General features: G+C 34.6%; 1 protein-coding gene across 2 annotated transcripts in view; it reads right to left on the bottom strand.

Moving 5' to 3' along the window:
* Window positions 1-15030, bottom strand: part of NRIP1 (nuclear receptor interacting protein 1) — an 85943-nt gene that overhangs the window by 41056 nt on the left and 29857 nt on the right. Inside the window, exon 3 of one of the 2 annotated variants that reach the window (XR_012506183.1) lies at window positions 4111-4180. The exons of the other annotated variant lie outside the window; for it this stretch is intronic. The gene's annotated coding sequence lies outside the window, so the exon portion shown is untranslated. Of the gene's footprint in view, window positions 1-4110; window positions 4181-15030 lie in introns of those variants that run through there. 2 annotated transcript variants of the gene reach the window in all.

Genomic DNA, 15030 nt, shown 5'->3' with positions numbered 1-15030 from the left:
AGTGAGAGGAGCGTCCGTCCCCAGCAGAGAAGCACAGCAGTACAGGGTATGTTCTAGAAACTTTAAGTAAGCTACTTGAAGAACAAAAAATTACAAGTGATTAGAAACTTTTATACAGTTTGACAAAGTAATCTGATGGCTTTTGAATTTAATGATGAAAGATTTGGACTTATATTTTGTATATATCTTCCTTAATTTCCAGCCTGCCATAGACAGAAGCTTTTAAAAAATACAATAAGAATGATTTACTAGAATAATGAAGTGAAGACAACTAAACAAAAACTGGTCCTTCACGACAAATATTTTGAGAAGCTTAGTGGACAGGCTGCAAGATGGCAGGGAGGAGGAGTGGCAACAAAAAGCTTCCAGCTAGAAGCTTGCATAGATTGGACTATTAACAATTGCTCTATCAAGTAAATGCAAAAAAGAAAATAAATAGGGCTTGAAAATTACTAGTACATCTCTAATCCAGAATGGGGAAATTCTAATTATCTAAATAAGGAACATAATAAGGTCTACTGTTAGAATCACACCAGTTTCAGATGTGCAAACCATAGGCCGCATGGCTCAAGGGCAGATACAGCAGAGAATCAAGGAGAATATCAGATTTACCGCAGTTAATTTAAGTAAAGAGACAAGGGTCTGTGTAAGAAGAGAAAGTGAGCTGACACTTTAATCAACACGTTTTAAAATTATTTTAATTACCTCATTTGAAGACTTTCATGGGAAAGAAGAAAAACTTAGTTGGCACAGAGACTTGGTATAGTGGGGGTTTTCCTCCCCAAATGATGTTAGTCATATCAATGAAGGTATTAAGTAAAAGACGTAAGGAAAATCAAGTCTTTAAAGACACCAAATTCAGAAAAAAATGTTAATTATATTAGTTTCCTATTATAATGGTAAATTAGGATTATTTGAGGAAGGTCTGTTACTTTTCTATGGTCATTATGCTACTGGGATTGCTGAATTATTCTGGTCAAAGAAGTAACACAGCAAACTGAAGTTCTGGGAAAATCGAGTGTCTGTGAGAGCGGGGGGCTAGGACATTAGTTGAGCGGTGTGGCAGCACCAGGGCTCCGGATTGAGAAATGAACTCTGAACCAAAGTGCTGGCCATGGCAAAGGAGGCTAAAGAACTAAAGGACGGGTAGAAGCTGCGCTGGAACCCAGCAATGCTCCTTTTGAGCCGAACATCCAAATTTTCCTGCCCAGGCGGTCATCCACAAAACAAGGGAAACATCAGTAAAATAGCCACGTGAGTTTATGGAAATTAACCCCAAATAAAATGACTCACCCAGATTCTGGACTGATCTTGGTTTCACCACTACTATGTCCTCCCTGAAAACCTCGTGTAAAACTTTAAACACTTTATCAAAACGGTATTTTTAAAATTAAAAACCTTACTTTGAGTAGTGTTTTGGAGGAAGTCTGGGAAGCCTTTCCATCTTGACAATTAGCCTCACTTTACCAACCTGGTAACCCAATCTGCTAGAACCAGCTAAATCACTGGACCACATTTTCATCTCTCCACAAAGATACTATCTCTGACATAAAAGCTTTAACACTTAAGACATCTGCTGAAATAGTCAATGACAGTTTAATTGAACTAGAAAAAATATATACAAAAAAGAACTCTTCCCAGTGAGAAATCATGAGCTGTAACAACAAAAACTCCACTAAGAGAGAAAATGAGTATATTAAAATGTTTAAAGCTAAATTGATTTATGGTCAATTATTTAATTCTACCCAGATATCAACTTTTTGTATTATCAATATTTATCAAAATTAGTTAATAAATGTTACACACTGAGATGAACAGAGCACAGAAAGTACGTGGAGTTCTCTAAAACACAAGAGAGTGATTTTGTTGGTATACAAGATGACTATTTCTTTCAAAAGGGAGAGTTACCAAGTGAGCAAGGGAAATCTTGGTCTAAGACACTAAAGAGATTTATAGAAACTTCATGTTTCATATGGTTTGAAATATTCAATTAATCAAATTATTTTCCTTTTTTTCCAAATCACCCTCCTTGGCCTCTCATTCAGGACATTACTGTACTTAAAAATATAACATGAATGGTTTCAGAGTGCAGCTGTATGACAAACTATGCCAAAACTTCATGAAATATATTAGCTTAGAGTCTTCAATTGTATTCTGTCATATACTAGATATATTCAAGATTTTCTTTTTGGAGACTGCCAGTCTACTGGCTAATGGCAGGTCTAGCGAATAGATACTATATACTATGGTTCAACATCTCTCAATCTTATTTGACCACGGGCTCCTCATTCAAAAGGAAGAACTTTAACAAGATGTTTTAGAAAATACACACTTAACACATTCATTTTTTAAATCTTGAAACATTTTTAGATCTATGTAAATGATATGGATAATCACTAATAATTCATTTTTAATTGCTTTCAAAGTTGTTCACAATATATCCTAAAGAATCTATCTTCTTTTCTATCTGGAAGAAAGATCTAAATTTGATCATTTTTCAAGGACAACTTGTTAGCTATGTATTTTTACCATCTGCTATCTATGGTGTATTTACAACTGTCATAAGTGTTTGATGCTTACCACAAAACAAGGGCGATGACAAATTAAAAACAACAACAAACAAGATATAATTGTGAGTCACAAGAATATGCATGATTATAATTTTCATTTTAACAAAATTAAAAGTTGAGAATAGGGGTTCAATATCAAATATGCCTCATCAAATAAAAAAGCAGATTTCAGACTATCACATAGACATTAACACATAATTATACCTGAATGAAAGAACTTTTAATATTTATAAATAAAAGCCTGGTTGATTTAAAATCTTAATTTTTAGAAAAAATAATATATGAATATGTGAAGAATAACTAGCAACCAAATAATTACTAGTAAGTTAATAGTCTTTTTGTTTAATAATTTTGTAGTGTTTTAAAAATATTCTTGCTGAAATTACAAGAAAGAATAAGTCGAGTAATTAAAATAAAAGTAGAATGATTACATAAAAACTTCATCACTAGGTTTCCTGAATATAATCAGAACAGTGAAGGAAAAGGAGTTAGCTCTCCCAGTGTGCCAGCCATATTATGCCTATAGGTAAAGAACAAATTTGGCTCAAAGCTGCCATTCCCCTTTTGAAACATCATGGCCCATGAAAACATCATGAATCTTAGGATATTCTATCTGCTCTCTCTCTTCTGACCAGAGGTTTCAATTAGTTGAATCTTCACAACTAATTATAAGCACAAAAATCAATCGCTGTGCCTTTTCCCAGTTTACTTCTTGCTCTTCTGCCCAGGCAGGAGCAGCCTAAGGCCCAAGAGCTTGAGACATGACAATCTCATCTAGGTCGTAGCTCCACTAGAAAACAAGAGGGTTAATCCAAGCAGAATGAGCCACTCATTCATCTCTTTCTGTTGTGCTTCCCACCTACTTGTGATAATTTAATCAGATTTTAAAACCATTTCTCAGAAATGCTGATGTACTACCATGCCTTGTAAGAGGTAACCATTTTATATAATTCAGAAAGTAATCACTGACTTAAACTGTAATAAACCCACAATAACCAAACATACTTGTATTTTTCCCTCAAAGCAATAATCAACTTCTTATCTCAAATCAGATTGTTATTTTAGGTTTTGTGTTAATTGTCCATGTTCCCTGAGTTCTGGCAAAAACAAATTAAATATCATCAGCATAAATGCTATTCCTCTTTCAAGCATCTCAGTCCCTCTATCTAGAAGTAATCTGCAGTTTTGAATTGTCAAGAATACTGTTTGTGTCTTTCTTACGGCATTTAACCTCTTTCTACTGTTTGATTATATTTATTTACCTATATTTATTCTTTCCCCTAAGTTCCTTAGTTATAGGATTGTATCTTATTTATTCACTTAAAAAAAAACACACACGTTGCCTAATGAAATAATTTGCAGAGATAAATGCACAAAACACTAATCTGGTGATTATAAGCTAATTTATAAACAAGAAAGAATTGTCTGAAATATATTAACGTCACAATGATTAAGCCTTAAGAACTCAGAAAAAATATTCTCACCATTGTCTCTAAGATATGAGTCTCTGCTTTCTGAGAAAGGAAACTGAGAAGGCTGCTGAAAAGTAGCTCTGATGTCATCTGGAGTCTTCAGATTCCCCGCTCCTCCTCCTTCAACCTAGTGAGTATCTTAAGAAGAGGAAAAAGATAGTTTGCCATCTACTCCAAACCAGATTCTGGAATATCTTTTGTGAAGTTATGTAAACTTTTCCCAGTATCTTTTTTGTTCAAGTTCAATGCAGAAAAGAGTCATTTGACACAGAAATATGGATTGCTTATGAAATATAACTTGGTCATAAAAGGAAAGCAACAGATCTTGCTTTCTAGACAATATATTTACTTGATAAAAGTAGATGCTTCAACAACAACAAAAAACTGAAAAAGATTTATAGTTGCTACGATGTACTTATTAAACTTCGTGAATTTCCAATTTCTGTCAAATTAATTCAATTAAGTTACATCTAAAAATTCTAAATCTTCCCAAAACGGAAAAATGAAAGGAAAAAAAAGGAAGAAAAAACCAGCTTGTTTCCTTCATATTAAGTTTTTTCTGTTTCAAAATACTACCTATGTAACCTTCCCAGAACACAATTTGGTAATAAATACCAAATGGTTTATGTCCATAGAAAAGACTTGTACACCAATGTCTAAAGCAGTTTTATTTTTAATAGCCAAAAACTGGAAACAACACAAATGCCTATCAACAGGTGAGTGAATCATGGTATAGCCATATAATGGAACATTTACTACACAAGTAACAAAAAAGGATATACTATTGACATAAACAACAACATGGATGAATTTCAAAATAATTATGCTGAGTACAAGAACTCAGACAAAAAGGAATATAGAGTGTGTGATTTTATTTGCATAAAAATGTAGAAAATACAAATTAATCTATAGGGAGCATAAACAGATCTCAGCGGTTGCCTGGGGACAGAGGAGTGAAAAGGGACAGGAAGGAAGGATTATAAAACAGCATTATCTTACTGTGGTGATGGCTTCATGGGTGTATATATTTGTCAAAAATTATCAAATTGTACACTTAAATATATGCAGTTTATTACATGTCAGTTATACCTCAATAAAGCTAAAAAACATTATTTCTTAAAATGCTATATGCCCACTAATGTAGCAAGTCCAACATTTATCCTAATGAACAAGAAATTGAGGATATATACAAATATTTAGCCATAAGCATATTATTATATACTATGTAGCCATTAAAATATCACATAAGGAAATTAAGTTTATGGAATAATATACTACATTATATATTAAGTGATAAAAATAGGAAACAGAACATTATGTTCAGTATAAGTGAATTTCTGTCTTAAAATTATACAAAAATAGATGTTGCAGTTATTTTTGCAGTTAGAGGTAATTTTTATTTTTCCTTTCTGCTGATTTATATTTTCCAGTTTCTTTACAATAAACATGTATTTCTTTTATAATAAATAAAACAAATTAATGGATGAAAATAGCAATAGTCTCCCACTGTCCATTCCCTAGCACAAGTATAAAACAAACAGGGTTCTGGGTTATCATGTCACCCTCACCAGCGACCTACCAACTGGTAGTGAGAAAAGGGCAGGCCTGACAGGACAAACTGGAGCCACAATTAGTAAGCTACATGCTTCACCAGTTACAAAGCACTCTCATGGACATGACCTCATTTGATCTTCATAACTCAGTGAAACAAGCAGAGAAGGCACTGTCCCATTTTATGGAGGGAAACAATGAGTAGGGCTGGTTAAGTGTCATGTCCAAAATTACAGATCTCAGATTCAAATTGAGCCTCGACTATAAATTCTAAGAAGAATTCTAAGAGAAGTAGGGAAAAATCACTTTTCCTGATAATTTGTAACTGCAAGGCAGTGCTTTACATGTGAAGTTAAAAATAATCATATTTACAATCATTTTAGTATTTCTATTAGAATGTGCCAGCGGCCTTGGAAATTTTCTAAATTCCCAGTCCCCAACCTCAGAAGCTATACTCAAGACAACCCCATCCTGCCCCTTGTCAACAGTATCTACTAAAGCACTGAAATTCAAATAAAATTTAATTGTTCAATGTTTAATCACACTTCTTTTCTTCTTAGAAAAAAAAAGTATTATCTTTTAATTTAAAGTTGAAAAAGAAAGTAACCATAACTATATTTATGAATGCTGGGAATAGTAACCTACAAGTTGATGCCAAAAGGTATAACTAACTTAGTGGTACTTTAAAATACCACCTTTCTGGCTGTATCTTTTTTGGCACATGAGCATACAAGAAATAGTCTCCAAACAGGCATATTCAATGAAGAAAATGACCAACTCCTGACAAAAAATAAAACTAAACATCTTTGGAGAAACATTATTAATGGGCTGGCTGGGATCTGCTCATGACACCTTGAAGCATAAGGGACCCTTACAGCTACCCCTCTTCCAACACTCTCAGGACTGTGAGGGACTTAGATAGAAGGTACTGAGAGCTTTCACGTACTGGGCAGTTACTACGTGTCAGACACTGCCCTCAGTCCTTTATATGCAACCCTATGAGATGACGATTCTCCTCCTCATTTTATAGATGAGGAAACTGAGTTTAAGTACCCCAAATCACAAAACTAGGAAGAACTTACGAGTGGAACTCAAACTCTGAAAACTAGCCAGGGCCTTGACAGCTCTCTGGAACTAACTCCTGACTTTTCTCTACTGCTACCCACTTGCCATGGTCTTGATCCAGGTAGCACAGGACACCTGGTAATAGTATATAAAGTTCATGAGTCTACATTTTTTCATGTAGAAAGTAAAAAATATTCAGGGCCCACAGGTTATGTCTGATATTTTGCCACATTCTAGAATTGTTTCTTTTAACGGTTGGTCTCTATTAAAGCATTATCATAACCCTTCTGAGCTAAATACATGACCACATGAAAGATAAACTAAAAATATATTTAAATAAAAACTAGCAAAATATAATATAAACCAGTATCACAGATTAACATTTACAAATTGTCTAATATTAATATATGGAAAAATTAGCCTTAAGTCCAAATCAAGGAAACTGAAAATACCAATGTATTGTGAATCATGAAAGAAAGAAGGATGTCTATGAATAATAAAACATTTAAATAACTTTGTTATAATTCTGTTGTGGGATATTATACGATCATTAAAATGTATGTTTCCAAAAAATATTTAATGACATAGCAAAATGACTGGAATATGACTGCTAAGAAAGCAAGATACTAAACTATTCATTTGTTACCTGAACAAATTTTAGGGGCTAGACACAGTGCTAGGTGTTAGAATTACAAAGTGAACAAGACAAGTGCAATTGAACAGAAAACCTGTATTGCATTCTCACAACAGCACTATTCAGAAATTGGAAACAACCTAGGTGTCCATCAACCAATGAATAAACAAAATGTGAAACATTCAATACAATGGAATATTATTCAGCCATAAAAAGGAGTGAACCACTGTTGCATGCTACAATATAAACAAATCTTAGAAATTATTATGCTCAGTGAAAGTAGCCAGTCACAAAAAAAACCCATGTGTTACATGATTCCATGTATGTGAAATGTCCAGAACAAGCAAATTCAGAGAAAGAGAATAGACTGGTAGCTGCCTAGGGTTGGGGATGGAGGAGGATAAGAATGGGGAGTGACTGTTAATGGGTATGGGGTTCCTTTTAGGGTCATGAAAATGTTCAAAAATTCAATTGTGGTATTGGTTGCACACCTATGTGACTATAAAGAACACTTTAAATGGGTGACTTTTATGGTATGTGTATTATATCTCAATAAAACTATATCTTAAAATTATATCTCAATAAAACTATAAAAAATAGAGATGACTATCTACCGAGAACTTATTAAAACATCAAAAGTGATTTCAGAGTAAAAACCTGGCCTTTTAATCTTGGTTATTTGCTTTTGAGCATGTCTGACATCTAACCTGAACAGGTTTTAGTATTCAATTCATTGTGACTAAATATAAATCACATTAAAAAAGTCAACTGCATTTTTACACACCAGTAAAAAACAGAAAATAACATTTAAAAAATATCCAACAAGAAATGTACCTAAAGAATGAAAGCACCTTAAATATACTGCAAGTTCCATATGGAGAAAATACACTGAAAGACGTATTTAATGTATTTAACAACCTAAATATGACAAATAGGATGACACACCATGTTCCTGATAGAAAAATTCAATACCATAAAATGACAGTCTCCTCAAATTTAACTAATACATTGAAAGCAATGCCAATCTAAATCCAAAGGTTTTATAAGTTGATTCTAAAATTTACAATGGAACAGCAAAAGCCAGTAACAGACAAGCCTCAGTCAGAAAAACAATACAACTGGGAACTTACTCTACCTACACAGAGACTTACTATAAAGCTCTACCCATTAAGCTAGTGTGCTCCTAGAAAAGAAACCAACCAACCACCAGAGAAGAAACAGACCTTCACACATAAGGAAAATGATATTTAACTTTACTTTTTACTTTTTTTTTTGTTTGTTTCCTGGCAGGGGGATGTAATTAGGTTTATTTATTTATTTACTTTTTAGAGGATTGAACTCTACCACTTTGAGCTATACCCTCCCCCTCAGAAAATGATATTTAACAAAAGTGGTATTGCAGGTCATGGAAGTAAGAAGGAATCATTCAGGAGTGCTGAAGCAATTGGTTATTCATTTGAGGGGAAAAAGAAGTTGGATCACTATTGCATAATATATAAAAAATAAATTCCAGAGGGACTGAAGTTTTAAGTAGAGAAGGTTAAATCTTTAATATTTTTAAAATAAAATATGAGAATATCTTTAAGAACTTAGAGCAGAGAGAATTTTCTTAAGATACAGAAAGAGTTAACTATAAAGCATATGATTAATAAATTTAACTGCATTATCATTAATAACTTCCATTCATCAACAAATACAAGCAGGAAAAATGAAAGGATGAACTACAACATCACAAAGCACATTGCCAAAAAAGATTTTAGTATCCAGAATAAATGTGTGTGTGTATCTTATACATTTTAATTAAAAATAGGCAAAATGCCAACAGGGTATCCCTAATAAGGGGTGTCAGAGCCCAAGCAAGATGAGGCAGGTGTCCTTGGTGGTGTGGAAGGAACAGTGTGGTGTGGGAGTTAGAGTCCAAGCTCTGGAGGTGTGGTGTGGGGTGAGCAGAACCCTGCACGGCAGTGGTCCAACTCTGGGTTGTCAGTGCTGGAGCTAGGTGCCCATAAAAAGATATACCTTGTTGTGCAATGTAGGAATCCAAGTGGGGTGAGGATAACTTTGAAGCTCAAATAGAACTGTGGGGTAGGAGAGGGTTGATGAAAGTGGCAGACTGACCACATATATGTAAATAATAGGCAAGTTTCTCACTGTTAGAGAGGAGGTACCAAAAGACGAGAGAAAACTTGACTTAATTCTATAACACGGGAATGAAATTGGAGGCAGCAGCGTGGACGAGGAACGGCGTGTCAAAAGGACACAGAAGCCAACTGGAAGGGGATTCCACTGGCTAAATCAGGGTAAGGTGAGCTTCAAAATAAGTAACAATAGTAATGGACTATAGTTCATTGAATAAAATTCATAAAATAAAGTCATGAGCTCATAGTGTATAAATTACTTAATTAAATTAAAGTTTGATCAAGAAGGGGTTATTTATAGTTTCAAAGCACCTCCATACAAAATAATTGTTAATTACAGAGGAAAAATGAGTAATTTCAGACTAGAGAAGCCTGGCCTGAACCAAGCAATCTAAGTGAAGATCAACAGTAATAGGTCAAAATGAAATCCTGTGCCCATCTAGTAAGATGAAAAGAGAAGACACCGTTGACAGCTGTGATATTCCTGCCAAATATGCAAAGCCTATACCTAGTCATAAGGTGACAGCAGATGAATCTAAAGGAAGAGACATTGTGCAAAATAACCGGACTATAGAGTCTTTGAAAGCTCCAAGGTCTTGAGAGTCAAACAAAGACCGAAGAACTGTTTCAGATTGAAAAAGTGGGAAGAGATGTGACAAGTAAAATGCAAGGCATGGTTCTAAACTAGATCCTTTTACATTATTGTAACATTATTGGGGTGACTTGTGAAAACTGAATGAGATCTGAGGTTTAGATGATAGTAATGCATCAATGTTAATTTCCTGATTTTGATGGTTTTATTGTGGTTTATAGAACAATGTCCTTGTTTGTAGGAAATATACACTCCTTGAGGGTGATGGGGCATCAAGTCAAATCTTTAGGGGAAAAATTTATCTTTATTGTACTTGCAACTTTTCTGTAAAGGGGTTATTATTTTAGAATTTAAAAGTATAAAAAATAAATGCATTCAATGCATGGTTTTAAGTACATAATGGACAAAAGATATGAATAAACATTTTGTGTAAGAAAACCACCAATGGTATCACATGAAAAGAAGTTCAACTAACTTCATTAGCAATCACAGAAAAACAAATTAAGACCATAATAAGATGCCATTTTGCAGCCACTAAATTAGGAAAAGTTAAGAAGCCTGAGAATTCCAAGTTTTGGCAATGATTTGGCTCAATGGGAGCTTCTGATACATTACTAGTGGAATGGAAGTTGGTCCAGAGACTTCAGAAAACAATTTGGCATTACTTCATATAACTGAACATTCTCTACACTTCTACTCTTAGGTATGTGGCCTACAGTCTTGCACATGTGCTCCTGTAAACATAAAAAAGAGCACTGATATTAGCAAAGCTTGTAGTTTACTTACACACATACACAGGTATCTGTATTGATGTACAGACACATCAATAAAGATATATCGAAAACAAACAAAACAAGCAAACAAAGCACCCAACAACAATAACCCAGATGTCCATCACCAGGATAATAGTAAATAAATTCATACAGTGGAATATTACTCCACAGTGAAATAAATGAACTGCAACTCCATACAACAATATAGATTTCAAAGAAAACACCGTGAATGAAAAAAACAAGTCTCAGAAGACTACATACAGAATGCTGCCATTTTTATATCACAAAAAAGTAAAATTGAACAGCATATTACTTAAGGAACCATGCAATAAAAGCAGTATTATTAAAAAGAAAGTAATGATTAACACAAACTGAAGAGTAGTCCAGGGCTGAGGGAGGGCAGTAGGGGTAAAAGCTAGGCCAGGAGAGGCCCATGCGGAGAGAGGTAAGTGTGTTGGTAAAGTTCTGATTCCACTTCGGTTGGGGTTTCTCGGGAGATCATTTTGATATTGTGCTTCATAATTTAAAATACATCCCTTGTTTACATCATTCTTGTTTACATAATAAAAAAAAGTGAGCTGCTATATTTGGCAAATCAGTTTTACTTTGACAAGAATCTTGTTTAGGTAAGCATGTTAACAATTTGCACACATGAACAAATACTAACTGCTAGGCAAAAGATTTTCCCAACTCTCCTTTTTAAAAAACAAAAACAATGGCATACATAAGGAAATACACTTCAAAGAACTTGAAAGCAAATTTGTGGCTGAAAACTTATAGCTTGGTCAAAGAATGAGCCTAATTCACATCCACCGTCAATTTGGTCTCAAATGAAACTAACAATGCTTGCTTAATTACTGCAAATTTGCAGAACTCTCTCATGGGAGATGGTCATTTTGCAAAAATTATTTAACACGAGAAATAGGTAAACTAAAGAAATTCAGTATACTTTATGTTCTGAACAAACAGATTTCCCCTCTAAATATAAGTATTTTCCCTCATTGGTCATGGGGCCAGTGGTCACATAGTCATTTATGACGGTTCAAGTGTGATAAGAAAAGCCTAATCCATCTTACATAAGAGCAAAATTTCTTTACTAATAAATAATTTCCTGTATTTATTACACAGTACTCCTACCTGACAAAACAATTATAATTCAATTTTTTCAACAACCTTGCACTATAGATAGGGCACATTTTATCGAGCAATACCAACTTCATGTCGTATAATTTTTTTCCAATTTTACAATAAATTAAAATGATAATGATGTTCTAAATCAAATTTTCTACCTAAATATTTCTTGAGTACCTATGATATGAAAGGTGCTTTGCAAGGTGCTTCTCAGCATTTTATGTGATGCACACAGACTGAAAAATCTCAGCTACATGCTGTGTACTTGTTAAATGCAAATAAGTACAATAATCTGGTTAAAAGACATCTTGGACTAATTCCTCCTCAAAAGAAAAGCCATTCATCCCTGATAAACTCACTTAAGATATATTGTACTGAGTCTTCCTCTTGACTTGGATCACTATTGAATGACATGGCTGAGCATTAACTACAGCTGCACAATACTGAGGAGGTTGGGGTAGGGGAAGATAACCTATTCGTTAACCACACACATCTTTACAAGGATCACTGATTGCATCATGTTTCGGAGGGAACAGACATACACTACGCCCATATCATTGGTCCTTGTGATGTATTTATTTCCTTTTTTAATGTGTATGTTTAACAAGGTTTGGGGCTTCAAAATTGAGGCACTGACACAAAGAATAAATACATTTCATATGGAATTTTTGGAACTAAAATTACAGTAGGCACCAAATAAATACTCAGTGTATAAATGCTTCTTGTTTGAATACTCTTAAAATTAGTTCTGGTGTTTCCCTGTATTTGTTCAATGGAACATAAAATACTCCTCCTCCCAGCATTAACACTTTATTCCTCCTTTTTGTATTCTCTCTTTATTGTTTTTAGTTATTGTTAAAAGCCATTTCCTGTGATTACTGGCAAAAGTCATCTTTAAAAAAAATACATATTGATCTGTCTTCAAGAAATACATATATAATTGTTTATTTGACATCTCAAATTTCATGTCAGTAACTATGTTCCTACACTTCCTAATCTCAGATAATATCAACTCCATTCTTCTCCTTGTTCAGGCTGAAACCCTGGCGGCAACCCTCTCCCACTCAGTCTAATTCTACAGCACATTCTATGGGCTTTGTCTTAAAAACATCCAGAATCCAACTACTCCTTACTGCCCCTTTCAAGTCTCCATCATTCCTCCTGGATTATTACAACAGCTTCCTAACTGGTTTCCCAGCTTCTGCTTTTAATACCCTCTTTGGTCTATTTAACACAACTGCCAAAGTGATTCTGTGAAAATGTAATATTGGGTCACTCCCCTGCTCAAAATTGCGTCGTGGCTTCTCCTCCGGCCTCACCTCCTGTCATTCCCCCTTATCCACCCAACTCCCACCACAGGGCCTCTGACTGGAAAACTCTTCTCCCCAGAGAGCTGCATTGCCAGCTCCCACAGCAACTCAGCCTTGACTCATGTCAGCTTCTAGGTGAGACCATCCCTGGACTTAATCTGAAATTTCACACCCACTCCATCCAGACCTTCCATGCTGCCCTCTCTGCTCCAATTTTTATTTAGCACTTGTCAGTGAGATACAATGAAGCTGAATTGCTTTATCTTTTTATCTCACCAATAAAATGTAAGCTCCAAGGGGACAGCATTTTTTCCCCCTTTTGTTCACTGCTCCATCCTCAGTTTCCTGAAATGTGTTAAGCCAAACTAAAATGAAGATGGCTGTCAGGTGTCCTCCCCTGTTTCTACGCTGTGTGCCTAGAGAACATGGAATATGACAGACAACAAGATCTCTCAATGTGATTCACATATTCTCATAGGAATAACCATGTAAACAGTGTGTTTGTTCTTAACTAAGAATTAAAAATAAACATAAGACTGAAGCAAAGGTATTCTAAATATAGACCTTTAATATACTTCAAATAATAAAATTATATTCTGAGGGGAGGGATACAGCTCAGTGGTAGAGCACGTGCTTAGCACACACGAGGTCTTAGGTTCAATCCTCCATATATCCATTAAAAATATTTTTTTTGAAGTTTTATTCTAAACCACTATATGCCTAACCAGATTCTGCAAAACTGTTAGTGTTCATCCAAAGGAAGGAAGTACTGTATTCTGAGCCTAGTATGTCTTGAATAAATTATTTAATGGCATAGGGATTTTACATTTATAGGAATTTTCAAAGTTTGTAAGACCAAACCACACTACCTCCTCGTCAAAGTCTTACAAACTTTGAAAATTCCTATAAATGTAAAATCCCTATGCCATTAAATAACTTACTAAAGACATACGGGGCTCAAAATAGAAGATATAAAAAATTAACTTCATACAGGATAAACTTAACTCTATACTTAATATAATACTCATAATATATTAGCAATCTTTTATTAGCTGTCATGTTGAGAAATTACTGGATGAATTACAACTCTAAAAAAATTACTGAAAGCTACTGAGAAAAATAGAGTTTTCCTTTAAAATCTTTTTGCCATATTCCACAATAGTAAACAAAAGCAATACAAATTATTCTCTTAGTGAAACTTTAAAAAGTAGTCATGAATCAACTGAAGTCTTTGGTCCAGAAAGCGTACCTCATCACCCTAAGGTTGACTGACCTCTGGTACAGTCCTCACCTCCTCCTGCTCTACCTTACTTCTTCTTTGGGTCACTCTACACACAGGAAATGTAGCGGGAAGGAAAACAGATACAAGAATAAAGACCGGATTAAAAGTACAAAGCCATGGAATGACCACAAAAATGGATGCTGTCTTAGGCCACTCAGGTTGCTATAATAAAACTCCATGGATGGGTGGCTTGAAAACAATAGAAATTGACTACAATTTTGGAAGCTGGGAAGTCCAAGATCAAGGTGAGGGCAGACTGTCTGGGGACAGCCTGCTTCCTGGTCCACAGAGAGCCATCTTTTCAGTATACCTCAAATGGCAGAATGGAAAAGAGATCTCTCTTGGGTCTTTATCATGACCTAATCACCTCCCAAAGGCCCCACTTCCTAATACCATTAAGGGCGGGGGGTACGTTTGAACATATGAATTTGGGGGGGACCTCACATTTAGACTATAGCAGATGCAACATAAATATCTATTTTTACAAAATATAAACTAGGTGCTATTTTTAC

The sequence above is a fragment of the Camelus bactrianus genome, chromosome 1 (genome assembly GCF_048773025.1).
Source record: "Camelus bactrianus isolate YW-2024 breed Bactrian camel chromosome 1, ASM4877302v1, whole genome shotgun sequence".
Lineage (NCBI taxonomy): Eukaryota > Metazoa > Chordata > Mammalia > Artiodactyla > Camelidae > Camelus > Camelus bactrianus.
The sequence above is the reverse complement of the archived record's forward strand: the minus strand, read 5'-3'. Positions and strand labels throughout refer to the sequence as shown.